Source organism: Bubalus kerabau, chromosome 15 (genome assembly GCF_029407905.1).
Source record: "Bubalus kerabau isolate K-KA32 ecotype Philippines breed swamp buffalo chromosome 15, PCC_UOA_SB_1v2, whole genome shotgun sequence".
In the NCBI taxonomy this organism is placed as follows: domain Eukaryota; kingdom Metazoa; phylum Chordata; class Mammalia; order Artiodactyla; family Bovidae; genus Bubalus; species Bubalus kerabau.
In genome coordinates this window covers 20,956,461-20,974,842 of record NC_073638.1, presented here as the reverse complement: position 1 = coordinate 20,974,842, position 18,382 = coordinate 20,956,461, and positions in this window count along the sequence as shown.

Genomic DNA, 18,382 nt, shown 5'->3' with positions numbered 1-18,382 from the left:
ATCATTCCTTCCAAAGAAATCCCAGGGCTGATCTCCTTCAGAATGGACTGCTTGGATCTCCTTGCAGTCCAAGGGACTCTCAAGAGTCTTCTCCAAACCACAGTTCAAAAGTATCAATTCTTCAGCGCTCAGCCTTCTTTACAGTCCAACTCTCACATCCATACATGACCACAGGAAAAACCATAGCCTTGACTAGACAAACCTTTGTCGGCAAAGTAATGTCTCTGCTTTTGAATATGCTGTCTAAGTTGGTCAGAACTTTCCTTCCAAGAAGTAAGTGTCTTTTATTTCATGGCTGCAATCACCATCTGCAGTGATTTTGGACCCCAGAAAAATAAAGTCTGACACTATTTCCACTGTTTTCCCATCTATTTCCCATGAAGTGGTGGGACTGGATGCCATGATCTTTGTTTTCTGAATGTTGAGCTTTAAGCCAACTTTTTCACTCTCCTCTTTCATTTTCATCAAGAGGCTTTTTAGTTCCTCTTCACTTTCTGCCATAAGGGTGGTGTCATCTGCATATCTGAGGTTATTGATATTTCTCCCGGCAATCTTGATTCCAGCTTGTGTTTCTTCCAGTCCAGCGTTTCTCATGATGTACTCTGCATATAAGTGAAATAAGCAGGGTGACAATATACAGCCTTGACGTACTCCTTTTCCTATTTGGAACCAATCTGTTGTTCCATGTCCAGTTCTAACTGTTGCTTCCTGACCTGCATACAAATTTCTCAAGGGGCAGATCAGGTGGTCTGGTATTCCCATCTCTTTCAGAATTTTCCACAGTTTATTGTGATCCACACAGTCAAAGGTTTTGGCATAGTCAATAAAGCAGAAATAGATGTTTTTCTGGAACTCTCTTGCTTTTTCCATGATCCAGTGGATGTTGGCAATTTGATCTCTGATTCTTCTGCCTTTCTCTAAAACCAGCTTGAACATCAGGAAGTTCACGGTTCACATATTGCTGAAGCCTGGCTTGGAGAATTTTGAGCATTACTTTACTGGTGTGTGAGATGAGTGCAATTGTGTGGTAGTTTGAGCATTCTTTGGCATTGCCTTTCTTTGGGATTGGAATGAAAACTGACCTTTTCCAGTCCTGTGGCCACTGCTGAGTTTTCCAAATTTGCTGGCATATTGAGTGCAGCACTTTCACAGCATCATCTTTCAGGATTTGGAATAGCTCAACTGGAATTCCATCACCTCCACTAGCTTTGTTCGTAGTGATGCTTCCTAAGGCCCACTTGACTTCACATTCCAGAATGTCTGGGTCTAGGTCAGTGATCACACCATCGTGATTATCTGGGTCATGAAGATCTTTTTTGTACAGTTCTTCTGTGTATTCTTGCCATCTCTTCTTAATATCTTCTGCTTCTGTTAAGTCCATACCATTTCTGTCCTTTATCGAGCTCATCTTTGCATGAAATGTTCCTTTGGTATCTGATTTTCTTGAAGAGATCCCTAGTCTTTCCCATTCTCTTGTTTTCCTCTATTTCTTTGCATTGATTGCTGAGATAGGCTTTCTTATCTCTTCTTGCTATTCTTTGGAACTCTGCATTCAGATGCTTATATCTTTCCTTTTCTCCTTTGCTTTTCGCTTCTCTTCTTTTCACAGCTATTTGTAAGGCCTCCCCAGACACACATTTTGCTTTTTTGCATTTCTTTTCTATGGGAATAGTCTTGATCCCTGTCTCCTGTACAATGTCACGAACCTCATTCCATAGTTCATCAGGCACTCTATCTATCAGATCTAGGCCCTTAAATCTATTTCTCACTTCCACTGTATAATCATAAAGGATTTGATTTAGGTCATACCTGAATAGTCTAGTGGTTTTCCCTACTTTCCTCAATTTAAATCTGAATTTGGCAATAAGGAGTTCATAGTCTGAGCCACAGTCAGCTCCTGGTCTTGTTTTTGCTGCCTGTATAGAGCTTCTCCATCTTTGGCTGCAAAGAATATAATCAATCTGATTTCAGTGTTGACTATCTGGTGATGTCCATGTATAGAGTCTTCTCTTGTGTTGTTGGAAGAGGGTGTTTGTTATGACCAGTGCATTTTCTTGGCAAAACTCTATTAGTCTTTGCCCTGCTTCATTCCATATTCCAAGGCCAAATTTGCCTGTTACTCCAGGTGTTTTTTGACTTCCTACTTTTGCATTCCAGTCTCCTATCATGAAAAGGACATCTTTTTTGGGTGTTAGTTCTAAAAGGTCTTGTAGGTCTTCATAGAACTGTTCAACTTCAGCTTCTTCAGCATTACTGGTTGGGGCATAGACTTGGATTACTGTGATATTGAATGGTTTGTCTTGGAAAAGAACAGAGATCATTCTGTCATTTTTGAGATTGCATCCAAGTACTGCATTTCGGACTCTTTTGTTGACCATGATGGCTACTCCATTTCTGAGGGATTCCTGCCCACAGTAGTAGACATGATGGTCATCTGAGTTAAATTCACCCATTCCAGTCCATTTCAGCTCACTGATTCCTAGAATGTCGATGTTCACTCTTGCCATCTCTTGTTTGACCACTTCCAATTTGCCTTGATTCATGGACCTGACATTCCAGGTTCCTATGCAATATTGCTCTTTATAGCATCGGACCTTGCTTCTATCACCAGTCACATCCACAGCTGGGTATTGTTTTTGCCTTGGCTCCATCCCTTCATTCTTTCTGGAGTTATTTCTCCACTGATCTCCAGTAGCATATTGGGCACCTACTGACCTGGGGAGTTTCTCTTTCAGTATCCTATCATTTTGCCTTTTCATTGCAGCACTGTTTACAATAGCCAGGATATGGAAACAACCTAGATGTCCATCAGCAGACAAATGGATAAGAAAGCTGTGGTACATATACACAATGGAATATTACTCTGCCATTAAAAGGAATGCATTTGAATCAGTTCTAATGAGGTGGATGAAACTGGAGCCTATTATACAGAGTGAAGTAAGCCAGAAAGAAAAACACCACTACAGTATACTAGACAATGGCATCCCACTCCAGTACTCTTGCATGGAAAATCCCATGGATGGAGGAGCCTGTTAGGCTGCAGTCCAGGTGGTCGCTAAGAGTCGGACATGACTGAGCGACTTCATTTTCAATTTTCACTTTCATGCATTGGAGAAGGAAATGGCAACCCACTCCAGTGTTCTTGCCTGGAGAGTTCCAGGGACGGGGGAGCCTGGTTGGTTACCGTCTCTGGTGTCGCACAGAGTCGGACACGACTGAAGTGACTTACCAGTAGCAGCAGCACATATATATAGAATTTAGAAAGATAGTAACTATAACCCTGTATGCGAGACAGCAAAAGAGACACAGATGTAAAGAACAGACTTTTGGACTCTGTGGGAGAAGACGAGGGTGGGATAATTTGAGAGAATAGCATTGAAACATGTATATTATCATATGTGAAACAGATCACCAATCCAGGTTTGATGCATGAGACAGGGTGCCTCAGGGCTGGTGCATTGGGATGACCCTGATGGATGGGAAGGGGATGGAGATGGGGGGGAGGGTCAGCATGGGGAACACATGTACACCCATGGCTGTACACCCATGGCTGATTCATATGAAAGTATGGCAAAAACCACCACATTATGTAAAGTTATTAGCCTCCAACTAAAATAAATAAAATTAAATTAAAAGTTTGAACTCTGCCCCTATTAAAAAAAAAAAGAAAGAAAGAAAGGAGCACACTACCTACCTCTAGTCCAGCAAATATTCAAAATTCAAAGCATGGTTTTTAATGACTGTATATCACTTTTGTACCTTTATAAAGTGGAAAAATAGTGAGTTGAACCTTGGGCAATCAGGGGCCATCATCTGTATTTAGGGAGTGTTCATTTGTTCACCTCAAAGCTCATATTATGCATTATTTGCTGTCTAAAAAGAGTAGCATGGCATTTTATACACATGGCCAACTCACTAATGATCCCAGGGGAAACTTTCATTTTGTTGTCCTCAAAGTAGGTCAGCATGGGGTTATTAAAGAAAAAAAAAACTATATATATATATATATACCCAGAACACAGCTGACCTAGTATCGCCCTTTTCTCTTTATATTTAAATAGGTGAATACCCCAAATTCTGATAATCCACTTCAACCAGATAATGAAATAACACAGAAGACTTCACCCAGGAATATCTCACTTCCTCACTGTACACCCTACTTAGTTCTACCCTGATCCACTCGAGAGGAACAATATTGTTGCTGTTCAGTTTCTCAGTTGTGTCTGACTTTTTGCAACCCCATGGATTGCAGCATGCCAGGCTTCCATGTCTTTCACCATCTCCAGGAGCTCCCTCAGACTCATGTCCATTGAACCAGTGATGCCATCCAACCATCTCATCCTCTGTCATTCCCTTCTTCATCTTCCTTCAATCTATCCCAGCATCAGGGTATTTTCTAATGAGTCAGGTCTTCATATCAGGTGGCCAAAGTATTGGAACTTAAATCTTCATTTAACTCTGAATGCAAAATTGAGAATTGGTCTACACTTTGCAAGCAGGAAAAGAACACTTGGACACAAGTAAACAGTTAACAGACAACTTCTCTTGGAAAAGGCAAGGATAATACGTCTCTCAAGTAACTTCCAGAAAATACATCTGAAGAACTTGAATAAGGAGGCCAAAAATTGTTCCATCTCAAGACGATAAGACAAGGCATGAAAGTGAATGTCACTCAGTCTTGTCAACTCTTTGCAACCCCATGGACTATAGAGTTCATGGAATTCTCCAGGCCATAATACTGGAGTGGGTAGCTGTCCCCTTCTCCAGGGGATCTTCCCAACCCAGGGATTGGGCCCACGTCTCCCACATTGCAGGTGGATTCTTTACCAGCTGAGCCATGAGGGAAGCCCAAGAATACTGGAGTGGGTAGCCTATCCCTTCTCCAGAGAATCTTCCTAACCCAGGAATTGGACCAGGGTGGATTCTTTACCAGCTGATCTACCAGGGAAGCCCAAGACAAGCCATAGACTGGAAGAAAATATTTGCAAAAGACGAATTTGGTATAAAAAATGTGTTACTCAAAGTATACAAAGAACACAATATAAAAACATGAACAAACGAATTAAAAAAATAGGCAAAAGATCTGAACAGACACCTTACCAAAAATATATAGAGATGACAAACAAGCAAATGAGAAGTTGCTCAGTATCAAGTGTCACCTGAGAAATGCAAGTTAAAACAAGAGATACCAATACACAACTGTTAGAATGGCCAAATTGAAAACATTAAGAACATTAAATGCTGATGCGGATGTGAAGCAACAGGAATTCATTAATTACTATAGGAATACAAAATTGTATACCCACTTTGAAAATTTGGTAGTTTTTGACAAAACTAATGCATTCTTATCATATGCTACAACAATTGTGCTCCTTGGTATTTACCCAAAGGAGTTAAAAAAACTTATGTCCACACAAAAACCAATGTTTCTAACAGTTTTATTCATAATTGTCAAAACTTGGAAGCAACCAAGACTACCATTAGTGGATGACTGGACAAACTGTGCTGCATCCACACAATGGAATATTACTCAGAACTAAAAAGAAATCAGCCTATCAAGACATGAAAAGACATGAGGGAAACTTAAATGCATATGACTAAGTCAAAGAGGCCAATCTGTGTGGTACATATACACAGACGAATATTCAGTTCAGTTCAGTCACTCAGTCATGTCCGACTCTGCGATCTCATGGACTGAAGCATGCCAGGCCTCCCTGTCCATCACCAACTCCCAGAGTTTACTCAAACTCATGTCCATCCAGCCAGTGATACCATCCAACCATCTCATCCTCTGCTGTCCCCTTCTCCTCCCACCCTCAATCTTTCCCAGTATCAGGGTCTTTTCAAATGAGTCAGTTCTTCACATCAGGTGGCTAAAGTATTGGAGTTGCAGCTTCAACATCAGTCCTTCCAATGAATATTCAGGACTGATTTCCTCTAGGATGGACTGGTTGGATCTCCTTGCAGTCCAGGGGACTCTCGGTAGTCTCCGCCAACACCACAGTTCAAAAGCATCAATTCTTTGGTGCTCAGCTTTCTAATAGTCCAACTCTTACATCCATATATGACTATTGGAAAAACCATAGCCTTGACTAGATGGACCTTTATTGGTAAAGTAATGTCTCTGCTTTTTAATATGCTGTCTAGGTTGGTCATAACTTTCCTTCCAAGGAGTAAGCATCTTTTAATTTCATGGCTCCAGTCACCATCTGCAGTGATTTTGGAGCTCAAGAAAATAAAGTCTGTCACTGCTTCCACTGTTTCCCCATCTATTTCCCATGAAGTGATGGGACTGGATGTCATGATCTTAGTTTTCTGAATGTTGAGCTGTAAGCCAACTTTTTCACTGTCCTCTTTCACTTTCATCAAGAGGCTCTTTAGTTCTTCTTCACTTTTTGCCATAAGGGTGGTGTCATCTGCATATCTGAGGTTATTGATATTTGTCCCGGCAATCTTGATTCCAGTTGTGCTTCATCCAGCCCAGTGGAATATTACTCAGTTATTAAAAAGAACTCATTTGAGAGAGTTCTAATGAGGTGGATGAAACTGGAGCCTATTATGCAGAGTGAAGTCAGTTAGAAAGAGAAATACCAAGACAGTATATTCATGTATATATATGGAATTTAGAAAGATGGTAACAATGACCCTGTATGCAAGACAACAAAAGAGACACAGATATAAAGAACAGACTTTTGGACTCTGTGGGAGAAGGTGAGGGTAGGACGACTTGAGAGTTGGAAACATGAATTGAAGCATGTATCTTATCATATGTGAAATAGATAACAAGTCCAAGTTCAATGCATGAAACAGGGCCCTCAAAGCCAGTGCACTGGGACAACCCAGAGAGATGGGATGGGAAGGGAGTTGGGAGGGGGGTTCAGGTTGGGGATACACGTACACCTGTGGCTGATTCATGTCAATGTATGGCAAAAGTCACCACAATATTGTAAGGTAATTAGCCTCCAATTAAAATAAATAAATTTATATTAAAAAAATAGAATCCTCTAATCTCCTAGGTGATGGTATTAGGAGATGGGGCCTTTGGGAAGTGATTAGGTTGTAAGGGCAGAGCCCTCATGAATGGGATTAGTGCTCTTATGAAACGGGCTCCAGGGAGATCCTTCATGTCTTCCAACTTGTGAAAACCCAGCAAGAGTACACCATCTATGCCCCAAGAAGCAAGCCTTCACCAGATACCCAGTCAACTGATGACTTGGGCTTGGACTTTTCAGCCTACAGAACTCTTGAGAAATAAATTTCTGTTGTTTATAAGTTAAAAAAAAAAAAGAAAAAGAGAGAAAGGAACAAAGAAATCCAAGACATTCTATGAAAAATGCTATGTCAAAAGAAGTATTTTCATAATAATCTTGTATTTTTTGAATGTTACATATTTTTGCATTTACCAGATTTATGTTTCAATTACTTTTAAAGTGTAGACATAATATATTCTAAATCATACAATAGTTTTAAGTGATTTTTTAATTTTTTTCCTTGGAAGAAATTTATTGTATTCACAGAATTAATAAATACTTGTTCCCCTTCCCTCACCATTTAAACACTACCATGATCATTACAAAAATGTATTTTTTTTTTAAAGGGGCCAATCTGAAAATACTGCATACTCTATGATTCCAACTCCAACTTTACAACATTTTGCAAGAGGCAAAATTATAGAGACAGTAAATATGCTAGTCATTGCCAAAGGTTAGGGAGGAGGGAGAAATAAATAGGCAAAACAGGGTTTTTAGGGAAGGAAGACTATTCTCTATGATACTACAAAAGAAGATACATGTTAATATACATTTGTCAAAACCTATAGAATATGCAGCACCAAGAATGAACCACAAGGTAAGTTATGGACTTGGAGTGATGATGATGCGTCAATGCAGGTTCATCAGTCATAACAAATGGATCGTTCTAGTGGAAGATGTTGATAACAGGGGAGGCTATGCATGTGTAGGAGCAAGGGTATTTGGAAACTTTCTCTTCTTTATGATCAATTTTGTTATGAATATAAGGTTTCTGTCAAAAATAAAGTCTATTTTTAGAATGACACCTTGGGTTGTGAGCTACTTCTGAGCAATCATTGCATCCAAGAACTAGATCCCCCAAATTTCCAATAGTCTTTCCTACTATCTCCATAAATTTTTGAAATATACTACTAATAGAAGCTCTATCCCCAAGAATCTTCTTTGCTTTGTAAAGAAACATTTAATTGGCTAAGTCCATCCTAAAGGAAACCAGTCCTGAATATTCATTGGGAGGACTGATGCTGAAGCTGAAACTCTAATACTTTGGCAACCTGGTGTGAAGAACTGACTCATTTGAAAAGACTCTGATGCTGGGAAAGATTGAAGGCGGGAGGAGAAAACCATGACAGAAGATGAGATGGATGGATGGCATCACCGACTCAATGGACACTTGAGTAAACTCCGGGAGTTGGTGATGGACAGGGAGGCCTGGTGTGCTGCAGTCCACGGGGTCACAAAGAGTTGGACATGACTGAGCGACTGAAATGAACTGAAAGTGAAAGAAAGTGAAGTTGTTCAGTCATGTCCGACTCTTTGCACCCCCTGGACTGTGTGGCCTACCAGGCTCCTCTGTCCATGGAATTTTCCAGGCAAGAATACTGGAGTGGGTTGCCACGGCCTTCTCCAGGAGATCTTCCCAACCCAGGGATTGAACTTGGGTCTCCCACATTGTAAGCAGACGCTTTACCGTATGAGTTCCCAGGGAAGTCTGCACACTTATTGAGCTGTACTGAACTGAACTGATGCACTAATCACAATGTGATGCTTCAGTAAAATGGTACATATATAATTAATACACTATATTTTTATTTTGTAAGATCTAAAATCCATATTTTTATTAAAATAGGAGACCATTTTATATGTCACTGATTTTTCTTTTTCAGTCATGTGTGTCCTGTGTGCTCAGTCATGTCTGACTCTTTGCGACCACATCAACTGTAGTGCACCAGGCTCCTCTGTCCATGGCATTATCCAGGCAAGAATACTATTGTGGGTTGCCATTTCCTTTCCAGGGGATCTTTCTGACTCAGTCATATAGTAATATATAAATAATATTGCATCTTATAGTCAGCATCTTAGATTTTACAGACTATGGTAAAATGTTAAACAAAAATGTGTGAAGTTTTAGCACAGTAAAGGAGATAAATTTAAATGATTAAACATGCAAATAAAATTAAAATTATAACTGTGAGTACTATTTTGAAAGGGTAGTATTTGGTCCTGTGAAAGATATCTGGGGAGCCAGGAAAGGCTTCCAGGAGGAAGTGGCAATAACTAAGACCTGCAGGAATAGTAAGAATCAGCTAGATAAAGGAAGAGTATGAATGGGAACAAGTGATATAAAGGCCCTAGAGCAGGAGAGGGTTTGGCCTATGGAAAAATCAGTGTGGATGGAGGGCAAGGGGCAGTGTGATGTAAGATGAACTTGAGAAGGTGGGAAGGTTCCTTTGAGGAAATCTGAAAATGCCACCTGAAAATGCCAAATAAACAGTGGATTCACTGGATCAGGGACCTAAAGAGAGCATCTTGTTCTTTGCCATGCTGCTCAGCCATGTCCGACTCTGCGACCACACCAGGCTTCCTTGTCCTTCACCATCTCCCAGAGCTTGCTCAAACTCACGTCCATTGAGTCTATGAAAACATCCAACCATCTCATGCTCTGTCACCCCTTATTTTCCAGCCCTCAATCTTTTCCAGCAACAGGGTCTTTTCCAGTGAGTTGGCTCTTCACATCAGGTGGCCAAAGTACTGGAGTTTCAGCTTCAGTATACATTCTTGCAATGAATATTCAGGGTTAATTTAATTTAGGATTGACTGGTTTGATCTCCTTGCTGCCCAAGGAACTCTCAAGAGTCTTCTCCAGCACCACAGTTTGAAAACATCAATTCTTGGTCACTCAGTCTTCTTTATAGTCCAACTCTCACATCCATACATGACTAATGGAAAAACCATAGCTTTGATGATATGGACTTTTGTCAGCAGGGTGATATCTCTGCAATTTAATACACTGTCTAGGTTTGTCATAGCTTTTCTTTTTTATTATTTATTTATTTTTATTGATTGATGATTTCTTTACAATATTGGTTTGATTTCTTTTTTTTTAATTTTTTTTAACTTTACAATATTGTATTGGTTTTGCCATATGTCAACATGAATCCACCACAGGTATACACGTGCTCCTCATCCTGAACCCTCCTCCCTCCTCCCTCCCCGTACCATCCCTCTGGGTCGTCCCAGTGCACCAGCCCCAAGCATCCTGTATCATGCATCGAACCTGGACTGGTAACTCGTTTCATATATGATATTACACATGTTTCAATGCCATTCTCCCAAATCATCCCACCCTCTCCCTCTCCCACAGAGTCCAAAAGACTGTTCTATACATCAGTGCCTCTTTTGCTATCTCGTATACAGGGTTATTGTTACCATCTGTCTAAATTCCATATATATGCGTTAGTATACTGTATTGGTGTTTTTCTTTCTGGCTTACTTCACTCTGTATAATAGGCTCCAGTTTCATCCACCTCATTAGAACTGATTCAAATCTATTCTTTTCAATGGCTGAGCAATACTCCATCGTGTATATGTACCACTGCTTTCTTATCCATTCATCTGCTGATGGACATCTAGGTTGCTTCCATGTCCTGGCTATTATAAACAGTGCTGCGATGAACATTAGGGTACACTTGTCTCTTTCAATTCTGGTTTCCTCAGTGTGTATGCCCAGCACTGGGATTTCTGACATACCTCAGCTTGAATTAACCATCAGATCAGATCTGATCAGTCACTCAGTCGTGTCTGACTCTTTGCAACCCCATAAATCGCAGCACACCAGGCCTCCCTGTCCATCACGAACTCCCGGAGTTCACTCAGACTCACGTCCATCGAGTCAGTGATGCCATCCAGCCATCTCATCCTCAGTCGTCCCTTTCTCCTCCTACCCCCAATCCCTCCCAGCATCAGAGTCTTTTCCAATGAGTTAGCTCTTCGCATGAGGTGGCCAAAGTACTGGAGTTTCAGCTTTAGCATCATTACTTCCAAAGAAATCCCAGGGCTGATCTCCTTTAGAATGGACTGGTTGGATCTCCTTGCAGTCCAAGGGACTCTCAAGAGTCTTCTCCAACACCACAGTTCAAGAGCATCAATTCTTCAGCGCTCAGCCTTCTTCACAGTCCAACTCGCACATCCATACGTGACCACAGGAAAAACCATAGCCTTGACTAGACGAACTTTTGTTGGCAAAGTAATGTCTCTGCTTTTGAATACGCTATCTAGGTTGGTCATAACTTTACTTCCAAGGAGTAAGCGTCTTTTAATTTCATGGCTGCAGTCACCATCTGTAGTGATTTTGGAGCCCAGAAAAATACAGTCTGACACTGTTTTCCCATCTATTTCCCATGAAGTGGTGGGACCAGATGCCATGATCTTCGTTTTCTGAATGTTGAGCTTTAAGCCAACTTTTTCACTCTCCACTTTCACTTTCATCAAGAGGCTTTTGAGTGCTTCTTCACTTTCTGCCATAAGGGTGGTGTCATCTGCATATCTGAGGTTATTGATATTTTTCCCCGCAATCTTGATTCCAGCTTGTGTTTCTTCCAGTCTAGCATTTCTCATGACCATAGGTGTACAGATATCCCCTCCCTCTTGAATCTCCCTCCCACCTCCTGCCCATTCTCACCCTCCAGGTTGTTACAGAGCCCTAGTTTCAGTTCCCTGAGTCATACAGCAAATTGCCATTGGCTACTATGAACATATGTTAGTGTATATGCATCCATGCTGCTTTTCCATTCATCTCACCCTCTCCCTCTTCTCCCCAACCCTTGTCTGTAAGTCTGTTCTCTATGTCTGTGTCTCCATTGCTGCTCTGGGAACAGGTTCATCAGTCCCATCCTTCTAGATTCCATATATATGTGTTAATAAACGATATTTGTTTTTCTCTTTCTGACTTACTTCACTCTGTATAATAGGCTCTAGGTTCATCCACCTCATTAGAACTGATTCAAATATATTCTTTTTATTGTTGAATAGTATCCCGTTGTATATATGTACCACAGCTTCTTTATCCATTCATCTGTTGATGGACATCTAGGTTACTTCCATGTCTTGGCTATTGTAAATAGTGCTGTAATGAACATTGGGGTACATGTGTCTTTTTCAGCTTTGGTTTCTTCAAGGTATATGCCTAGAACTGGGATTGCTGGGTCATATGGTGGTTTTATGCCTAGTTTTTTAAGGAATCTCCATACTTTTTACCATAGTGGCTTTATCAATTTACATTCCCACCACCAGTGCAAAAGGGTTCCCTTTTCTCCACACCCTCTTCAACACTTGTTTTTTGTATTTTTTAATATGACCATTCTGTTTGGTGTGAGGTAATATCTCATTGTAGTTTTGATTTGCATTTCTCTAACAATGAACAATGTCAAACATCTCTTTATGTATTTATTAGCCATCTATATGTCTTCTTTGGAGAAATATCTGTTTAGGCCTTTTGCCCACTGTTTGATTGGGTTGTTTGTTTTTCTGGTATTGAGTTGTATGAGCTGCTTGTATATTTCGAAAAATTAATCCTTTATCAGTTGTTTCACTTGCTATGGTTTTCTCCAATCCTTAGGGTTGTCTTTTCACCTTGTTTATAGTTTCCTTTGCTGTGAAAAAGCTTTTAAGTTTAATTAGGTCCCAATTATTTATTTTTGTTTTTATTACCATTATTCTAGGTGAGTCATAAAGGATCTTGCTATGGTTTATGTCATACAGTGCTCTGCCCATGTTGTCTTCTAAGTTGCATAATTTCTGATCTTACATTTAGGTCTTTAATCCACTTTTAGTTTATCTTTGTGTTCAGTGTTAAGATGTGTTCTAATTTCATTCTTTTGCACATAGTTGTCCAGTTCTTCCCTTAATACTTCTTGAGGAGACTATATTTTTTCCCATTGTATATTCATGCTTCCTTTGTCAAAGATACAGTGTCCATATGTGCATGGATTTATCTCTGGGCTTTTTATCTTGTTACATTGGCCTGTACTTCTGTTTTTTTGTTTGTTTGTTTGTTTTTGCCAGTACCATACTGTCTTGATGACTGTACCTTTGTGGTATAGACTGAAATCAGGTAAGTTGATTCCTCCTGCTCCATTCTTCTTTCTAAAGATTGCTTTGGCTGTTTGGGACCTTTTGTGTTTCCATACAAATTGTGAATTTTTTTTTTTGTTCTAGTTATGTGAAAAATGTCATTGGTAATTTGATAGAGATTGCACTGAATATGTGGATTGCTTTTTGTAGTACAGCCAATTTCACAATATTGATTCTTCCAACCCAGGAGCATGGAATATCCCTCTGTCTGTTTATGTCATCTTTGGTTTCTTTCATCAGTGTCTTATAGTTTTCTATATATAGCCATTTTGTCTTATCATTGCTTTTCTTCCAAAGAGCAAGTGTCTTTAGATTTTATGGCTGCAGTCACCATCCACAGTGATTTTCGAGCCCAAGAAAATAAAAATAAAGAGAATTTCTAGGACATAACTAAATACTGTTGAGTCATCTGAATCAAGGCCATTATTAAAGCCATGGTGGGGATGACATAACCAAGAGATGTGATTCTCAACTTGGGCTGCACTTTAGAATCCTCTGTGCTATGTGCTAAGTCACTTCTATCATGTCTGACTCTTTGCAAACCTATGGACTGTAGCCTACCAGGCCCCTCTGTCCATGGGATTCTTCAGAAATGAATGCCAGAGTGGGTTTCCATTTCCTCCTCTAGGGGATTTTCCCCACCCAGGGGTCAAATCCAAGTCTCTTAAGTCTCCTGCATTGGCAGACAAGGTCTTTACCACTAGAAAGGGCTTTAAAATATCCCAGTAGTCTGGCTGTCCAAAAAATTAATTAAGTAAACTATCATAAGGAAATTCCAGAATCAATATTTTTAAGGCTCTTTATCTATATGATTCCCTAGAGGTAGACATGTTTAAGAATCACTGGCCTAGAGAGAAAACACAGAGCAGAAGATAAAGAAGTGCTAGAATGAAGAGTTGAGAATTCTGAATGGCCTGGTTGAGGAGGAGGAAGCTGCAAAGAAGACAAAGAAGGAGTGACCAAGAGATCCAGGGAAAAACAAGAGAATGTTGAATTGTAAAAGTGAAAAGGAAAAGGGAAGGAGATGTCAGGAGTGGTGAGTGATGCTGAGAGGTAACAGGTAAGGACTGTAAACATCCATTGGGGACAATCACTGAGAGGTCAATAGTGACCTTTACAGGAGCTATTTGTTGATGTGATGGAGTCAGAAGCCAGATTACTCTGAGAACAGGGGTGGAATGAGAACACCAAGTACGAGGGCTCTTTTCAGAAATTTGGCTGCTAAGTAATAGTAGATTAAGGAGATCATAGAGTAGAGAAATTTTTATTTTGTTTTTGCAAACGAGAACCATCTGAGCATGTTAAAAAGTTAAAAGAGAACAACAGTTTAATATACAAGCTATGGTAATATGCATTCCTTGAGAAGATGGGGGAAATGAAAAACAAAAATAGGTGAAGGGACCGTATTTTGATAGGAAGAGGGTATGGCTCCTCTATTGTAATGGGAGAGAAGGTGGGTGGTATAGGTAGACACATGGGTAAATTATCATGTGCAGTGGTAGGAAGAGAAAGTTCTTGTGCAAGACTCATTTTGCATATGAAAGCAGCTCTAAAATTCCTAGTTAACCCATGTCCATAGTTTTGCTTCAGAAGTTACATCCATAGCCTGAGTCTGTTATCCATGTGTGTTAAATATTAATATGTTACTGGATTGTATTTCTTTCCAAAGTCCACGCTCATATAACCACCATGAATTCATTAATTCATGTAATTCATTAATTCAAGTAAGCAAGAGGTATTCCCTAGCTGAATATTTAGGGGTTAGATCCCTGATGTCAAAACTCTTACACTTATCAACAAAGGTTTGCCTCATGCCTACCTCATGCCAAGCATGGCACTGAGAATAGAAAATAAAAAAGTGAACAAGATAGGGAATTTGAAATTCCTTCTTAACTTGTTCTTGTCCCAGGAGACTCATCACTTAGAATACTAATGACTAGTAAAAACTTATGAAGAATAAATCCATTCTTTTTCATAGCTGGGTAATATTCCATTGTACCACATCTTCTTTATCTATTCCTCTATCAGTGATTATTTAGGTTGCTTCCAGAACTTGGCTAATGTGAACAGTGCTGCAAAGAACATTTGGATGCATGTATGCTTGGAGAAGGCATTGGAGAACCACTCCAGTACTCTTGCCTGGAAAATCCCATGGACGGAGGAGCCTGGTAGGCTGCAGTCCATGGGGTCGCGAAGAGTCAGACACAACTGAGCGACTTCACTTTCACTTTTCACTTTCATGCACTGGAGAAGGAAATGGCAACCCACTCCAGTGTTCTTGCCTGGAGAATCCCAGGGATGGGGGAGCCTGGTGGGCTGCCATCTATGGGGTCGCACAGAGTTGGACATGACCGAAGTGACTTAGCAGCATGCTTTCAGATCATGTTTTCCTCTGGATATATGCCCAGGAGTGGGATTGCAGGGTCATATGATAGTACCATTCTTAGTTTTTTAAGGAAACTTTATACTATTCTCTATAGTGGCTGCATGAACTTACATTCCCATCAATAGTGTAGGAGGGTTCCCTTCTCTTCAGACTCTCTCCAGCATCTATTGTTTGTGGATTTTTTGATGATAGTCATTTTGACAGATGCAAGGTGATATCTCATTGTTGTTTTTATTCGCATTTCTCTAGTAAATAACAATGTTGAACATGTTTTTATGTGCCTCTTGGCCATCTGTTTGTCTTCTTTGGAGAAATGTCTGTTTAGGTCATTTGCCCATTTTTTGATTTTTTTTTTTTAATGCTGTTAAGCATCTTGAGCTGTTAGTGAATTTTGGAGACTAATCCTGTTGGTCATATAATTTGCAATTATTTTCTCCCAATCTGTAGATTATCTTTGTGGTTTTTTTTTTTATTGTTTCTTTTGCTGTGTAAAAGCCTTTGAATTTAAGTAGGTCCTATTTGTTTATTTTTGTTTCTATTTCCATTATTCTGGGAGATGGATTGAAAAAGATATTGCTGCAATTTGTGTCAGAGAGACTTCTGCCTATGTTTTCCTCTAGGAGTTTTATAATATTTGTCTCACACAAATCAATCCTAAAGGAAATCAACCCTGAATATTCATTGGAAGGACTGATGCTGAAGTGGAAGCTCCAATACTCTGGCCACCTGAGGTGAAGAGCCAATTATTTGGAAAAGACCCTGATGCTGGGAAAGATTGAGGGCAGAAAGAGAAGGGGGCAACAGAGGATGAGATGGTTGAATGGCATCACAGATTCAATGGACATGAGTTTGAGCAAACTCCAGGAGATAGTGAAGGACAGGGAAGCCTGGTGTGCTGCAGTCCATGGAGTTGCAAAGAGTCAGACATAGTGACTCAACAAGAACAACAACTAATATTTAGGTCTTTAGTCCATTTTGAGCTTATTCTGTGTTTGGTATTAAGGAATGATATAATTTCATTTTTTTTCTATTGCATTTCTATATACTAACAACAAAAGACCAGAAAGAGAAATTCAAGAAGCAATTCCAGATATCATGTCATCAAAAAGAATAAAATACCTAAACATAAACCTGTCTAAGGAGACAAAAGACCTGTACTCTGAAAACTATAAAACTATAAGATGCTGATGAAAGAAATAAAAGAAGACACAAGCAGATCAAAAGATGTACCATGCTGTGGATTGGAAGAATCAGTATTGGCAAGAATATTGGAGTGGGCTGTCATTTCCTATTACCGTTTTCTTAATTGTTTCCTACTCCAGGGGGTCTTCCCAACCCACAGATCAAGCCTGTGTCTTTTGTGTCCTCTGCTTTGGCAGGCAGATTCTTTACCACTGGGCCACCTGGGAAGTCCAATAACCATAGCCTTGCTTTATAGTAAAGAATTGAGGAGTCTTAACTTGCCATTTTCCCAAGAATTGCAGCAGACTCAAAATGACTTTCTGAATGAAATTCTGACTCTAGTTGCATGTCCTTTCTCAGTTCTCTTCAATCAAAACTGGAAATGGCCTTTCATTCTGGCAGATGTCTTATTATTAATAGGATGGTTCAATTTTCACAAGAGGGGACTAGTATTCTCTCATGCCTGGTACCTGAGAACTGGCCCACCCCAGAAATTTATCAGGAGATCTCATCCTGAAATCACTGTCAGGAAATCTTTCAAAAGCTCATGTAAGAGAGATAATTCTTCTGAAGGATTAATCTTGTAGCTCCCTGTCTCCAGGTTCTATGAAATTTTATCTTAAATCAAACAAGCCACTAGAGTATACTTTGGTATAAAGCCAGTAGAACTGGTATAAGAAGTAGCCTCAAGGAATAATACGCTGTGTTTAATATGAAGATGATATTGATGAGTATTTGATATTCATTACACACTGTCTTCTCTAGGAAAATCTACCAAAGATTTCTCTTCTTTACATCAGCGGTGGGCAGAAAGGGGAGTGTGTGAGTCTGTGTTTATGTGCGTCCCCCCAGTTTTTAACTGGGGAGTATAATGTACTGAAAAGTGCATAATACAGTACAGTTTGACAGATGAATAGACTTGTGAAGCCCTATCCTGGTAAAAAAGAAAGTGAAAGTGTTAGTCATTCAGTTGTGTCCCACCTTTTGGGACCCCATGGACTGTAGCCTGCCAGGTTCTTCTGTCCTTGGAATTCTTCCCCACCCAGGGATTGAACTTGGGTCTCCTGCACTGTAGGTGTATTCTTTACCACCTGAGCCATCAGGGCACCCCCACAATTCCTTCCTCCCTTTTCTGTTCTCTTTCTGTTCTCTGGATGGTTATTGTTATTCTAACTTTTATTGTAATTGCTTCCTGGCTTTCCTTTATGATTTTAAACATGAATATACATTTCTCAGCAATATAGTTTTTAATCTGTGTGTGTGTATATATATGTAGAATCACAACATATTAATTATGTCTTGCCTTTCCTTTTTTGTTCAATATTATATAATATTCATTCATGTTTCTGACTATAGCTGTAGCTTGTTCATTTTCTTTGCTGTATATTATATTCATGTATCAAAGTGGAGCTATTTGTTTATCCATTCTACAAGCGGTAGATATGTGAACAATTTCCTTTTAGGAGTTATTGAGAATAATGATGTTTTTGACATTTTTGTAATGCATATAAAATAGTTTCTATGTAATAAACACATTAGAATATAATTTCTGGGTTTAAAAATAAATATTCATCTAAATACAATACATGTTTATTTATTTATGTGCATTTTTCTGTGCATATGTTTGTATATGTGTATTTCTAAAGTATTAGTA